The sequence below is a fragment of the Equus przewalskii genome, chromosome 16 (assembly GCF_037783145.1).
Source record: "Equus przewalskii isolate Varuska chromosome 16, EquPr2, whole genome shotgun sequence".
NCBI lineage: Eukaryota > Metazoa > Chordata > Mammalia > Perissodactyla > Equidae > Equus > Equus przewalskii.
In genome coordinates, this window is record NC_091846.1 from 5,216,073 (window position 1) to 5,230,953 (window position 14,881).

At 39.9% G+C, this 14,881-nt stretch overlaps 1 protein-coding gene across 9 annotated transcripts in view; it reads left to right on the forward strand.

The window, feature by feature from the left end:
* ATP8A2 (ATPase phospholipid transporting 8A2) overlaps positions 1 to 14,881 on the forward strand; it is a 591,936-nt gene that overhangs the window by 70,583 nt on the left and 506,472 nt on the right. The window contains exon 1 of one of the 9 annotated variants that reach the window (XM_070578679.1): positions 12,956 to 13,056. The exons of the other annotated variants lie outside the window; for them this stretch is intronic. The gene's annotated coding sequence lies outside the window, so the exon portion shown is untranslated. Of the gene's footprint in view, positions 1 to 12,955; positions 13,057 to 14,881 lie in introns of those variants that run through there. 9 annotated transcript variants of the gene reach the window in all.

Below are 14,881 nucleotides of genomic sequence, written 5' to 3' on the forward strand. Positions count from 1 at the left end.
AACATCTGTTGTGAATCTTTTTTTGCTGAGGAATATTGTTGCTGAGCTAACATCTGTGCCAGGCTTCCTCTATTTTGTATGTGGGACACTGCCACAGCATGGCTTGATGAGCAGTGTGTAGGTCTGTGTTTGGGATGCAAACCTGCAAACTCTGGGCCGCTGAAGTGGAGCACGCAAAACCAACCACTATGCCATCAGGCCAGCCCCTGGATTTCATCCTTTTTATGGCTAAGTAGTATTCCGTTGTGTATATATAACACATCTTCTTTATCCATTTGTCCCTTGATTGGCCCCTAGGTCGCTTCCAAGTCTTGGCTATTGCAATCAATGCTGCAATAAACATAGGGGGGCATATATCTTTAAGCATCCATGTTTTCATGTTCCTTGGATAAATGCCCAGAAGTGGAATAGCTGGATCGTATAGTATTTCTATTCTTAATTTTTTGAGGAATCTCCATAATGTTTTCCATAGTAGCTGCACCAATTTGCACTCCTACCATCAGTGTATGAAGGTTGCCTTTTCTCCACATCCTCTCCAACACCTGTTATTTCTTGTCTTGTTAATTATAGCCATTCTGACAGGCATAAGGTGATATCTCACTATAGTTTTAATTTGCATTTCTCTAATAATGAGTGATGTTGAACATCTTTTCATGTGCCTGTTGGCTATCTGTACATCTTCTTTGGAAAAATGTCTGTTCAGATCTTTTCCCCATTTTTTAATGGGGTTGTTAGGTTTTTTGTTGTTGAGATGTATGAGTTCTTTATATATTTTGGATATTAACCCTTTATCAGATATATGGTTTGCAAATATCTTCTCCCAATTGTTAGGTTGTCTTTTTGTTTTGTTGATGGTTTCCTTTTCTGTGCAAAAGCTTTTTATTTTGATGTAGTCCCATTTGTTTATTTTTTCTGTTGTTTTCCTTGCCCTGTCAGACATGGTATTTGAAAATATGCTTCCAGGACTGATGTCGAAGAGTGTACCGCCTATGTTTTCTTCTAGAAGTTTATTCTTTCCGGGTCTTACATTCAAGTCTTTAATCCACTTTGAGTTGATTTTTGTGCATGGTGTAAGGTAATGTTCTACTTTCATTCTTTTGCATGTGGCTGTCCAGTTTTCCCAACACCATTTATTGAAGACACTTTCCTTTCTCCATTGTATGTTCTTGGCTCTCTTGTCAAAAATTAGCTGTCCATAGATGTGTGAGTTTATTTCTGGGCTCTCGATTCTGTTCCATTGATTGGTGTGTCTGTTATTATGCCAGTGCCATGCTGTTTTCATTACTATAGCTTTGTAGTATGTTTTGAAATCAGGCAGTGTGATACCTCTAGCTCTATTCTTTTTTCTCAGAGTTCCTTTGGCTATTCGGGATCTTTTGTTATTCCATGTAAATTTTAGGATTCTTTGTTCTATTTCTGTGAAAAATGTTGTTGAAACTTTGGTAGGGATTGCATTGAATCTGTAGATTGCTTTAGGAAGTATGGACATTTTAACTATGTTAATTCTTCCAATCCAAGAGCACGGAATATCTTTCCATTTCTTTGTGTCTTCTTCAATTTCCTTCAACAGTGTTTTATAGTTTTCAGTCTACAGGTTTTTCACCTCTTTGGTTAAATTTATTCCCGGATATTTTATTGTTTTTTTGCAAATGTGCATGGGATTGTATTCTTAATTTCTCTTTCTGCTGCTTCGTTCTTAGTGTATACAAACACAACTGATTTTTGTAAGTTGATTTTGTATCCTGAAAATTTACCATATTAATTTATTATTTCTAGAAGTTTTTTGGTGGACTCCTTAGGGTTTTCTATATACATGATCATGTCATCTGCAAATAGTGACAGTTTCACTTCTTCCTTTCCAATTTGGATCCCTATTTCTTTTTCTTGCCTGATTGCTCTGGCTATGACTTCCAATACTATGTTAAATAAGAGTGGTGAAAGTGGGCATCTTTGTCTAGTTCCTGTTCTTAGAAGGTTGGTTTTCAGTTTTTCTCCATTGAGAATGATATTAACTGTGGCTTTGTCATATGTGGCCTTTATCATGTTGAGGTACTTTCCTTCTATACCCATTTTATTCAGAGTTTTTATCATAAATGGATGCTGTATCTTGTCACATGCTTTTTCTGCATCTATTGAGATGATCATGTGATTTTATTCTTCATTTTGTTAATGTGGTGTATCATGTCGATTGATTTGCAGATGTTGAACCATCCCTGCATCCCTGGAATAAATCTCACTTGATCATGGTGTATGATCTTTTTAATGTACTGTTGTATTTGATATGCTAGTATTTTTTTGAGGATTTTTGCATCGATGTTCATCAGTGATATTGGCCTGTGATTTTCTTTTTTTGTGTTGTCCTTCTCTGGTTTTGGTATCAGGGTAATATCTGCTTCATGGAATGAGTTAGGAAGCTTCCCCTCCTCCTCAATTTTTTGGAAGAGTTTGAGTCTTCTTTGAATGTTTGATAGAATTCACCAGGGAAGCCATCTGGTCCTGAACTTTTATTTTGGTTTTTTTTTTTAAGTGGTGGGTTTTTTTTGTTTTTTTAAGATTGGCACCTGAGCTAACATCTGTTCCCAATCTTTTTTTTTCTTCTCCCCAAAGCACCCCCTCATACATAGTTGTAGGTCCTTCTGGCTCTGCTATGTGGGACACCACCTCAGCATGGCTTGATGAGTGGTGCTAGGTCTGCACCCAGGATTCAAACTGGTGAAACTCTGGGCCACTGAAGTGGAATGCATGAACTTAACCACTTGGCCATGGGGCTGGCCCCTTTTGGGAGGTTTTTGGTTACTGTTTCCACGTCCTTACTGGTGATTGGTGTGTTCAAATTATGTATTTATTCTTGATTCAGTTTTGGAAGGTTGTGTGACTCTACAGAATTTATCCATTCCTTCTAGATTATCCAATTTGTTGGCATATAGCTTTTCATAGTATTCTCTTATAATCTTTTGTATTTCTGAAGTGTCCATTGTAATTTCTCCTCTTTCATTTCTGATTTTATTTATTTGAGCCTTCTCTCTTTTTTTCTTGGTGAGTCTAGCTAAAGGTTTGTGAATTTTGTTTATCTTTTCAAAGGACCAGCTCTTGGTTTCATTGATTCTTTCCATAGTTTTTTAGTCTGTATTCCATTTATTTGTGCTCTGGTTTTTATTATTTCCTTCCTTCTACCGATTTTGGGCTTTGTTTGTTCTTCTTTTTTCAGTTCTTTTAGGTACACTGTTGGATTGTTTATTTGAGATTTTTCTTGTTTATCGAGGTAGGCCTGTATTGATATAAACTTCCCTCTAAGTACTGCTTTTGCTGTATCCCATAAATTTTGGCATGTCGTATTTTCATTTTCATTTGTCTCCAGGTATTTTTTGATTTTTCCTTTGATTTATTCACTGACTCAATTGTTGTTCAGTAGCATTTTGTTTAATCTCCACATATCTGTGGCTTTCCCAAGTTTCGTCCTGTAGTTGATTTCTAGTTTCATACCTTTGTGGTCAGAAAAGATGCTTGGTATTATTTCGATCTTCTTAAATTTATTGAGACTCATTTAGCGGCCTAATATGTGATCAGTCCTGGAGAATATTCCATGTGTGTCTGAAAAGAATGTGTATTCTTCAGTTTTTGGATGCCATGTTATGTATATATCTACTAAGTCCATCTGGTCTAATGTGTTGCTTAAGACCAATGTTTCCTGTTGATCTTCTGTTTGGTTGATCTATCCATTGGTGAGAGTGGAGTGTCAAAGTCCTCTGCTCTTACTATAATTTGTCTATTTCTCCTTTTATGTCTGTTAATAATTGCTTTATATATTTAGGTGCTCCTATGTTGGGTGCATAGATATTTACAAGTGTTACATCCTCTTGTTGGATTGTTCCCTTTATCATTATGTAGTGCCCTTCTTTGTCTCTTGTTATGGTTTTTGTTTTAAAGTCTATTTTGTCTGATATAAGTATTGCTACCCCAATTTTGTGTTCATTCCCATTTTCATGGAGTATCTTTTTCCGTCCTTTCATTTTCAGTTTTTGTGTGTCTTTAGGTCTGAAGTGTGGTTGTGTGCAGCATATATATGGGTCTTGTTTTTTTATCCAATCAGCCACCCTATGCCTTTTGATTGGAGCATTTAGTCCATTAACATTTAAAGTAGCTATTAATAAGAATGTACTTATTTCCATTTTGTTACTTTTTTTCTGTGTGTTTTAACAGTTCTTCTCTGTTCCTTTCTTCTTCTCTTGCTCTCTTCCATTGTGGCTTGATGGCTTAATTTAGTATTATGTTTTGGTTCCCTTCTCTTAATTTTTTGTGTATTTATTATAGGTTTCTGGTTTGTGATTACCATGAGGTTCATATATAATAACCAACGTATATAGCAATCTATATTAAGTTGATAGTCTCTTAAGTTTTACCTGTTTCAAAAAGCTCTACTTTTTTACTCCCCTCCTCCCACACTTTGTGTTTTTGATATCGTATATAATCTCTTTTTTGTGCATGTGTGTCTATTACCTGCTTATCGTGGAAGTAGATAATTTTAGTACTTTTGTCTTTTGACCTTCACCTTATCTTCATAGGTGGTTGATCTGCTACCTTTACTGTATTTTTGCTTTTTACCAGTGATTTTATTTCTTTTGATAATTTTCTTATTCCTATTTTGGTCTTTTCTTTTCCACTTAAATAAGTCCCTTTAGCATTTCCTATAAAACTGGTTTCTTGGTGATAAACTCCTTTAATTTTTGCTTGTCTGGGAAACTCTTTCTCTCTCCTTCCATTCTGAACGATAACCTTGCCAGGTAGAGTATTCTTGGCTGTAAGTTTTCTCCTTTCAGCATTTTAAATATATCATGCCACTCCCTTCTGGCCTGTAAGGTTTCTGCTGAAAAGTCAGCTGATAGCCTTATGGGATTTCTTTTGTATGTAACTTGTTGCTTTTCTCTTGTAGCTTTTAGGATTCTTTCTCTCTCTTTAATTCTTGACATTTTAATTATAATGTGTCTTGTTGTGGGTCTCTTTGAGTTTATCTTCTTTGGTCCTCTCTGTGCTTCCTGTACCTGGATTTCTGTTTCCTTCCTTAGGAAAGTTTTTGGCTATTATTTCTTCAAGTAGATTCTCTGCACCTTTGTCTCTCTCTTCTCTTTCCTGGACACCTATAATACAGATGTTAGTGCCCTTGATGTTGTCCCAGAGTTCCCTTAGACTGTCCTTGTTCTTTTTAATTCTTTTTTCTTTTATCTGTTCAGCTTGGGCGATTTCCTCTAGTCTTTTGTCCAGATTGCTGAACCGTTCTTCTGTATCATCTACTCTGCTATTGAGTCCCTTGAGTGAATTTTTCATTTTCAGTATTGTATTCTTCATTTCTTATTGGTTCTTTTTTATATTTTCCAGTTCCCTGTTGACGTTCTCACTGAGTTCATCCATTCTTCTCCCAAGATCAGTGAGCATCCTTATGACTATTATTTTGTACCTTTTGTCAGGTAGATTGTTTATCTCTGTTTTGCTTTATTCTTTTTCTGCAGATTTGTCTTCTTCCCTTATTTGGAACGTATTCCTTTGTCTCCTCATTTTGCCTCTTTCTCTGTGCTTATATCTATTTATTAGATAGGTCAGCTATGTCTCTCAGTCTTGGAGAGATGGTCTTATGTAAGAGATGACCTACAAGGTTCAGCAGTCTGCTTCCCTCTTGTCACCAGTTCCAAATGTTCCAGGAGTGACCCCTGTGTGGGCTTCGTGTGTCCTTCTGTTGCGGCAGGGTTGTTCTACCTGCAGGTACCTGGGGAGGCTAGGCTGTCTCCCTGGCTGGCTGGTTGTCATACTCAGTTGCGTGTGGCTGCTATAGACCCTTCAGACACTTTATTAGGTGTGGGGAGCCCCAGCACAGGTGGCTGCCAGGTCTAATAGCACATTCCTGCTGCAGTTTTTCTGTTAAGTGAGTAGGTCCCCAGCATGGCTGGTTGCTGGACTCAGGGGCTTACAATTGCTGTAGGCCTCTGGACTGCAAGGCTGTTGTCAGCTCTCTCAGGGTTGCAGCTGAGTGGGGCTGGCCTCAGGCACTGGAGTACCCAGTTGTTTCAGGCTTTGGAAGGTGGGGCTGATCCACAACATGCCTGTTGGAGAAGCTCAAGTCTGCTGTAGCTGACAAGCCCCACTGTCCACAGGGCCACACACCCGATCCTGCCCCATGTGCACACCCCTACCCACTTAAGTGGACCCAATCACCCTGCTGCAGAGGCCCCACACACTCCACCAATGCAGGCCCACTCGCACATGCCCTGTCCCACAGAGGTGGACCCACTTGCCCAGCTGCAGAGGTTCCATGCACCCCGTCTATGTGGGCCCACAAGTTGTCCAAGGGCTTACTGTTGGGTGGGGCCAGTCCCTAAGGTGGGCTGCCTGTCCTGACTGGGCTGGATTAAATCAGTGCTCTAGTGAGTGGGGCACACCTGTGTGCTAACAGGCCAGAGGAAGAACTCCAATGGCATCTGCCAGTGTCTGTGTCAGCATGCCTGTACTTGGTCAGAATAATGGCTGCTGCCAATTTCTCAGTCCTTGAGGAGGTGGCCCCAGCCTGGGGAGCTCTTACCTTTCACCAATGCTCCCAGAGCCTCTCAGGTGAGTCTCTTTTCACCAAAGGACCATACACCTTTCTCTCTGGTGATTTTAGATTCTTTCCAAATGGGTGAATTTGTGCCTGGGCCCTTTAAGAACAGGCTTTTTTGTCCCTTATGTCCAATAGCTTTTCTAGGGGTATTCCTTGTTGTTGTTAATAGCCAGCAAAGCCAGATATTATGACACTCGTGTTGGTTGTGCTGAGTCCAAAAGGTGCTTATTGTGGTAAAGCTCCCCTACTCAGATCCTCTGCTCCTCAAGGAAAGGCTGTGTACCTTAGGATTCCTCCCAGCCATGGAGTGCCATAGCTAGAATGTGGCTTTTTCCCCTCCAGAAAGGAACTTCTGCCTCCTCCACCTCAGTCAGCACTGTCCCTTGGGGTTCTTTTTATCCAGTTTTCAGTTCTCTCTCAGGGGTAATTGTTCCAAGAGTAGTTGTAAATTTGTTGTTTCTGAGAGAGGAGGAGAGTTCAGAGTCCACCTATGTCACCATTTTAACCTGATCTGCTTTGATTTTATTTAGGTATTTTTCTCTTCTTATAAACTTATGATTGGTGTTTATGTCCACTTGATTATGATATTTTTGTTTAAATCTGATATCAATATAGTATGCTTGACAAAAGTGCTATTAAAGATTTATATTCTATTTAAGTTTGTTTTAAGTATGTAGTAATAATTCACTGGCTATAAAAGCATTTATAGACACAGATGTCTTTAAGATACACTGCTGTATATTGTTTTAGACATTTTACATTTCCAGGAAGATCCCAAATATTTCAAACAGCAAATATCTTCTGTAGTTTGATCAATAGATACTAAATTAAGTATTTAAGATTGATTGTTAAAATGCAGTTTTAGTAAATTAAATGTTAATTTACCAAAACATAATGGGAAACTTTTGAATTAAAAATGACTTTGGTCAAAGATCAGGCCTCCTAAGAAAGTGTTACACACACTTTTCTTAATGGCTTAAAATGGTAGTGGTGAACCTAAGTGATGATTTGCTGTGTACCTGGGGCTGTCTTTGTGGCCGGGGTTTTCGGGCTGTGCACTCCCTCAGCAGTGACCTTGGGTTGCTGTGCTGGGTAAACTTGAATGTGTTTTTACCATTCTGCCCTTCCTTGCTGTGAGCTGTCACTTCTGACTGTGGCTAGCATGACTGATTGTGGCAATCCTTTTTTCTCTATTTGTGTCTAATCTGAGAGAGGGCTGTATCATATTTGTTAATCTTATTGGAAACAAGGACGAACTAAGGATGTGCTTACCTCTAAGGTAGGACTAAAGTTCTTTTATAAGAAAACAGTTTTGATTTTAGTGAAAAACTTTCCTATATCAACTTGGATTTCTCTACAAGCATTCTGATCCCTACATCACAGCTGGATGGGGAGTTTCCCAGAGGGCCGAGTTGTAGCTAGGGGAAGCATTTGTTCTTAGCTGTAGGGTGTAGTGCTTTTGCGTACAGATCTATCTTCCCTGTTAAGTTTTCCTTAAGCTGGTATTGAAATTACTTTTCCTTCTTTAGATACAAGCTACAGGTTTAATTGAGGGGTGGGAGGGCTGTGTGGGATGTTGACAGGTAAGAAGCAGATGAGGGGTAAGGTAATTATTAATAATGAAGTTATAACTGTTAAACCAGCACTGTCAAATAGAAATATAATGTGAGCATATTTGCACCTTAATAGTATACTTCATTTAACTCAGTATATTCTGAATGTTATTTCAACATGTAATCAATATAAAAAGTTATTAGGATATTTAAAATTTTTTTATACCAAATCTTAAAATTTGTTGTATATTTTACACTTATAGCATGTCTCAATTCTGACAAGCCACATTTTAAGTACTTGTTAGTCACATGCGGCTACTGGCTACCATATTGGACAGCACATTGTTAGTCTCTGGTTGTTATCTGGTCACCATTGTTCTTCCTATTAAAAATGTATACATGCACGCACAAATTGCAGTGTAAGTAAAATATTGATAGTTCACAAATACTCATTTTAATGCACTTTGGATAGCTATAATGAAATAATCTTTGGTCTTTTGGTTATTCATTGCTATACTTACCAGTACTCTAGTCTGGATGTTTATACTTGTTTGGGTAAATGACAGATGAATTTTGTGATGCATTTCAATGGTAGAAATTTGAGGGCAACCTTAAACACAGTAAGTATTTTCAACACAAACTGTGACTACACAATAGGAAGAGAAGGGTTCATTGGCTTAGTTAATGCAATATGCAAGTAATTTTTTTGTACAAGGAAAATATGGGATTTAATTTAGAATTCTAAGTTACAGGAATAATGTAGTTAGAAGGGAATGGTAGACATGGGGATGGCCCTTGTGATCTGAAACACAAAATTGAGGCTCAAAAGTGGATCTGGCAGAAGAATTCCCCGTTGGAGTAGAAAGTTGGGAAAAACGACGTGACAAAATGAGGGTTATGTAAGATTTAAGGCATTATGGTAGCTGATGTTTAGATATTTATCAAGTTCTCTTATGGTATTGTAACTTTTTCGACAGCTACACCATATCAGTTAATAGAATCTTTGATTAAAAAAGCTTTAAAATTATACTATTTTTGTTAGCTTTATATCAGTGTTTGGGGTCAGGAAGATTAAGAGATTTGTTCTTGGGTTTCATCAAGTTGAAGGTGGGATTATGACTTTGGATTAGACTTGAGTTTATTGTAGCATATGGTGTAGTAGCTGTAATGAGATCGTCGTGTTAACAATGTCAGCATCAGGTGTGTGAGCTTTCCGTAGAGTTCAGTGGCTTTGTATTTATTGTAAGGCTGGATTTTTAACCTAAGGGAGCAGACACTTGACAGATTTGTACACCCATAACAACGGGGATAGTGAGAGTACTGAATTAGGCAAATGTGTTACCTAGAGCGAGGTTCTGTTGACAGTGAGTTATGTGTTTCATGTAGTTACATCTCATACAGCCATGTACCGCATAACTATGTTTTGGTCAACGATGGACCGCATATATGATGGTGGTCCCATAGGGTTAGTACCATAGAGCCTAGGTGTGCAGTAGGCTGTACCATCTGGGTTTGTGTAAGTGCACTCTGTGATGCTCCCACAGCAATGAAGTCGCCTAACGACACATTTCTCAGAACATATCCCCATTAAGTGACGCAAGACTGTTTTCCCTTCAAGGAAATTTTTGGGGAGATTGCTTTTAGTAATTTTTATCTTCCTGTAAAACAGATTAAGTTGTTTAGATCATTGGCTTTTGACTTTTAAACTTTTGCTTAATATCATTTTTTCAAAACTGTGGTTTAAAGTTACTCTTAGAGGGAGATAGTAAAATTCCAATCAGAAAGTTTTTCTCATTTTGAAAGTTACTTAGGCCAAGTAAGGAGCCAACATACAGTATTCTAGCACAATTATTTTCAGATATTATGGTTTTAAAATTTCTCCTTATGGTAAGTTGTTTGACCTAGATAACTTGAAACATGTGCAGCTTTATTACAATGTGGCTGCTTTTTCAAGGCCTTAGTTTTTTTTTTCTATCTTCTTATTAAGCGTATTGCCTTGTGTTGTCGGAACTTTCTATTTCTTGGATTCCTATTTCTAGATTCTATTCCTATTTCTTAGATTTTGACCACGTTCTGGACACAGGTATTTGTTTTATGTTCTCTGTGGCTTTGAGGGGTAATACATGGTCTTCTGTCTATTCCAGAAATGCAGCTGTGTGCCTCAGTTACTCTTCAGAGCGTCAGAAGAACTTCCCTGGTCTTCACGTATGACTCAAATCACCTTTTGACTGGGTCATTGTGTTCACACTAAAAAATTCTTTTGTTTACTCATGACAATCATGCTACATAGGTTTCTAAGCAACATTTTTACCGTTATTATGAAACATCTTTGTCAAATAATCTCTAAATTTAAAGCATGATCAGTGGAACCAGACAGACCCAGATCTGAACCTTGGATATATCACCTGTGAGCTAAGTGACCTTGGGCAAGTTATTTAACCTCATGGATCCTCAATTTTCTCATCTCTGAAAGAGTGAAAATACCTCTCTCACAGGGTGGTTGTGAATTAAATGTGATTTTGTGTGGAAAGCATCTGGCAGGGGGTGGGTCTTAGGAAATGGAAGTTTAATTATCAGCACACAGTCACTAACTAATGTCTTCATCTTGCAGTTTTGCAATAATTCCTAATTTTATTACAGAACTTTGCGGTTTACTTGCCTTTTTCAGACCCGTAGTCTTATTTTAGCATTATAAAATTCCTATTAGGCAAAGTAGTTGTTATCTTCATCTCTCAGTTAAAGAAGTCAAATCTCATAGGTTAAGTTTTAAATTATAGGTGAAACTTCATGGGTTTGAGGAAATAGGAAAATTAGGCTCGAATCCTGGCTCTACTAAAAAAGGACAAAATGTCTGCTTATGGGTGTAGTGAGAAGTAGAGATAATATGTGTAGTATGTCTGATATTTATCAGGGGATTAATAAGCCTTAGCAACAAAGTTGAGTAGATTATTTGCTAAGACTTTGTTCATTGAATCATTTAAAAGGCAATTACCGAACCCCAGGCACTAGAGGGAGAGCAGAGAACAAGACAAACTCAGCTCATGCAGCTCACATTCTTGAGGGGTAGACTGATAACAGTGACTAAATGATGTTTACAGGAGTTGTCACTGCTCTAAAGAAAATGGAGCAGGGTAGAGAATGGCCAAAGGGCAGAACTAATGTAGAACTCTTTGACGATACGACATTTGAGCAGAGACCCAAACAGTAAGGAGCCAGAGATGAGGAGCTGTAGAAGAAGGGAGTTCCAGCTGAGGTTCTCCTAGGCAGAAGGACTAGTAATAGTAAGAGCTAAGGACCTGAGGTGGAAATGTCCTAGACCCTTATGAGGAACAAAAGAAGACAACAGTGTGTCCAGAATAGAGCCTGGTAGCCTGTGGGGGGAGTTTGCTCTACTTGAAGTATTATGGGAAGCTGTTGGACAGTTTTGAAGAAGTGACAAACCAGATCTGGTTTTACATTAAAAAAATATGACTCTGATTCCTATGTGGAAAACAGGCTTTTGAGGGGTAAGAGTTGGAGGAGGAAGCATTAGGAAGTTGCTGCAACATCCCCGTGAGGAAGGATGCCGGGGTGATCGAGGGTGGTAGCAGTCGAGGTGGGGAGAAGCGGGCAGATTCAGGTTCTGTTGGGGGGTCGGGTAGAGCTGATGGGATTTCCTGACAGACCGGATGTGGGATTGAAAGATAAATCAAAATATTTGGGAAGTAATTGTGAGCGAGGATGCTGAACTGTTCTTTTTTCAGGTCAATCATTTCTTGATCCCCCCCACAATACGAAGCCAACAATCTCTTTATTTAACATGAGCACACGTTAAATGCCAGAGGTTACAGGGAAATGAGAGAGTCCTTGACTTCAAGGACCCAAAAGAAGAACTCTTTGAAAGAAGTTCAGTCAGGCTCCATAATTAAGAGGACGAGAGAATTAAAGCCAACAGAGGGGAAAGTTCTGTCAGAGAAAGTATCCAGGCAGGAGGTGCGGTTTGAGAATGGAGGACAGGAAGCACAGTGAGTGCTGTTGGCCTTTATGAATTTGTTCCCCTGTTATCCGTGGAGTAAAGAATGAAGTTACTCTTCCTTCATCATCATCTTCATCATTATTGCCCGTTTGAACTATGTGTCTTCAAATATGATACGACTTTTTAACATTCATAAACTTATTGTTATTCTCTTTCTGTACATATTGGCAATGATAAAAGCTTAAAGATACATGTCCTATGAAATATGCAAAAACAAAAAATTTACATAAGTAATTTATACTTCAGAAAATTAAAGTCGAGAAATATTTTCCTCATCATTAGAATTCACAGTATATAAAGTAAGTCAAGATTCCCTGCTTGGATTTCAAACTGCATTGTCTCAGCGGAGAAGGATCAAGTGTCTGTTTCGTATTCAGTGCACAGACTCCTTCTGTGTCTCTGGCTGCTCACATGCTGGGGCTGCAGCACTTCTTGCACCCTAGGCCTTAACCATGTGAGCCTTGGTCACCCTAAGATAGGCTGTTATGGGGAGAAAGGCGTCATCAGCTGTAACAGAATTTCTGTATACGTGCTGGTCAGGATGACGTTTCTAGTCGTCCCCTCAGCTCCCTGGCCTCTTAGCTATGCTCCGTCACAGTGCCCGGAAGTCCCTGGGTCCAGACTTGCCCGTCTACCCAGCACACAGACTGACGTGTGCCCAGCAAACCTTGATGAGGAGTCTGTTCCAACCAATGACTTCAAAGTTTATTTGTTGACTCAGTCTTTATGGTGTGAGAGGTGTGGGCCTTTTACATTGTTTATTGCCTGGAACTCTGGACCTGGTCAGAAGTGGGAGGGAGTCTGCTGAGAGATTAATGCTGGCAACGGGGAAGAGAAAGCAGAGTGGGAAAGACAAGCATAGAAATGCAACCTGCATCCCTCTTGGCAGGCATGACTCACAGGTGCGGAACCTGGGGAAGTGTGGCGGGGAGGTCCCAGCATGGGGCCTTCTGTGTCTGCTCTCTCCCATCTGTGCTTCACCTGGGGCTGGGACTGATTTCCTGGAGGCGGGGCCTGCTTTTAAACAGGGTAGGCTGTGTGTATATGTAGAGCATGAACCTACAGGCAAGACCTTGGTGCAGTCTGAGGGCCACAATCGCCCTCAGGGGTGACGTGCTGTGTAGGAGGGTATCTAACCCCCACTGCAGGGGGCTGGGAAAGGGGCTGCTCCAGGGAGTTTTGAAGGGTCAGGAAGGGTTATCCGAGTGGAGAAAGAAGCAGGAGCTGGATGTGTCAAACTGCACAGAAAAAGCCCTCAGTCCCTTCAGGATCTACAAGTGGCCCACTGAGTGTAGCCTTTGACTGACGGCTGGAGCAATAAGAGATGAGCCTGACGGGGAGATGCTTGCACCTAAGCAGCACCTTGAGCTCCTGGGTAATGAATGGAATTTAAGTAAAGCATCTCCACTTATGAAGACTGAAGTCATACGTATCAAACCATGTGCTTGAAAAGCATGTGTACTTTGTGTTTTTCTTAAGAAATATGTCTTAACAAAATAAGTTCAAATTATTTTTCCCTCCCTCTGCCAACCTACTTTGGTGTTTGAAGCTCATGTGGGTGATTTCCGTGTGTGTAAGGCTAAAAGACCAAAAACTGAATTATTTCTTTGTGGAATGTGTATTTCTGATATTGGTCTCACTAAGCACTTGGAGAGCTCTACTGTGGGTTTAGCTTTCATTTCCTCAGCTGCACAGATCCTCTGGAGTGAGTCATTTTGGGGTAAATTGAGTGGTCTTCTTATTTCTGGGGCTCTCCTTTGTTGCTTGGCTATCTCTTTGAAAATGTTCTGTGTGTTTGACTTGCTTTGCCATTGGTATGTCTGTCATCCCACTATATAGTAGTTGTCCAAGCCTTGTTGTCATTATTCAAATAAAACTAGAAACTGCCATTTCTCGAGCATGAAAATGCAAGCTGGAACTAGAGGACACGAGAACTAGCGAGACCACTGACACAGGGATGGGGTTAGGAGTCAGGGAGGTTTATAGGGGGCAGTGCCTCTGACAGAGGAAGGTGGGGATGGGGTGGGATCAGGCCAGGAGAGTCTTCAAGTGGCAGAAAAGAGAGAAGGAAGCAGAGCTCGGCTGGTGCCGACCCAGTGGGATCCTCTAGGACTGGACTTGGCAGATTAGAACTTATTGGCTGGTCACCATCTTAGCAATGGCTTTGACTAATTGTAGAATTTTAAGAGATATTCTGATCTTAGGAACATCACATTTACTGATCTTCTCTTGGAGTGCCTGGTTTTTTGTATTTTGTAAGCAAATCTATTTTGTCTGTGTTTGCCTGGAGTTCAGTTTCAGAGGGGGTCCCTGAATTCTGGAGGGGTGTAGTCCCTTGATTAGTGCTCCCTCCCCTCACTGTTCCCCCCTCCCCAGCAACATCTGCTACAGGTGTGTAGAACAGAGTCTGACTGTCAGCAGAGAAAAGGTAATAACAGGAAGGTCTGGAAATAGTACAAGACTCTGGTTGTGACCATCCTTGCTGCTAGTGCCTTGGCAAAGGATTTACAGAGTGGAGTATGCCACAAAAACTTAGTTGTGATTCAGTGTTGCCCGTCAGACATTATGGAGAGCTGGGGACGGTTCCGGCAGGTTTCTGTGACACTCAGTCCGTTTGTGAGTAGGGCCTTTGGTAGAATGGTGAACTCTTGCCCAGGAGCAGTATGTAATGCTTTTATTATCTGGGCCTCGAATTCCCTTATCTTCAGAGAATTATTAGTCATAAGG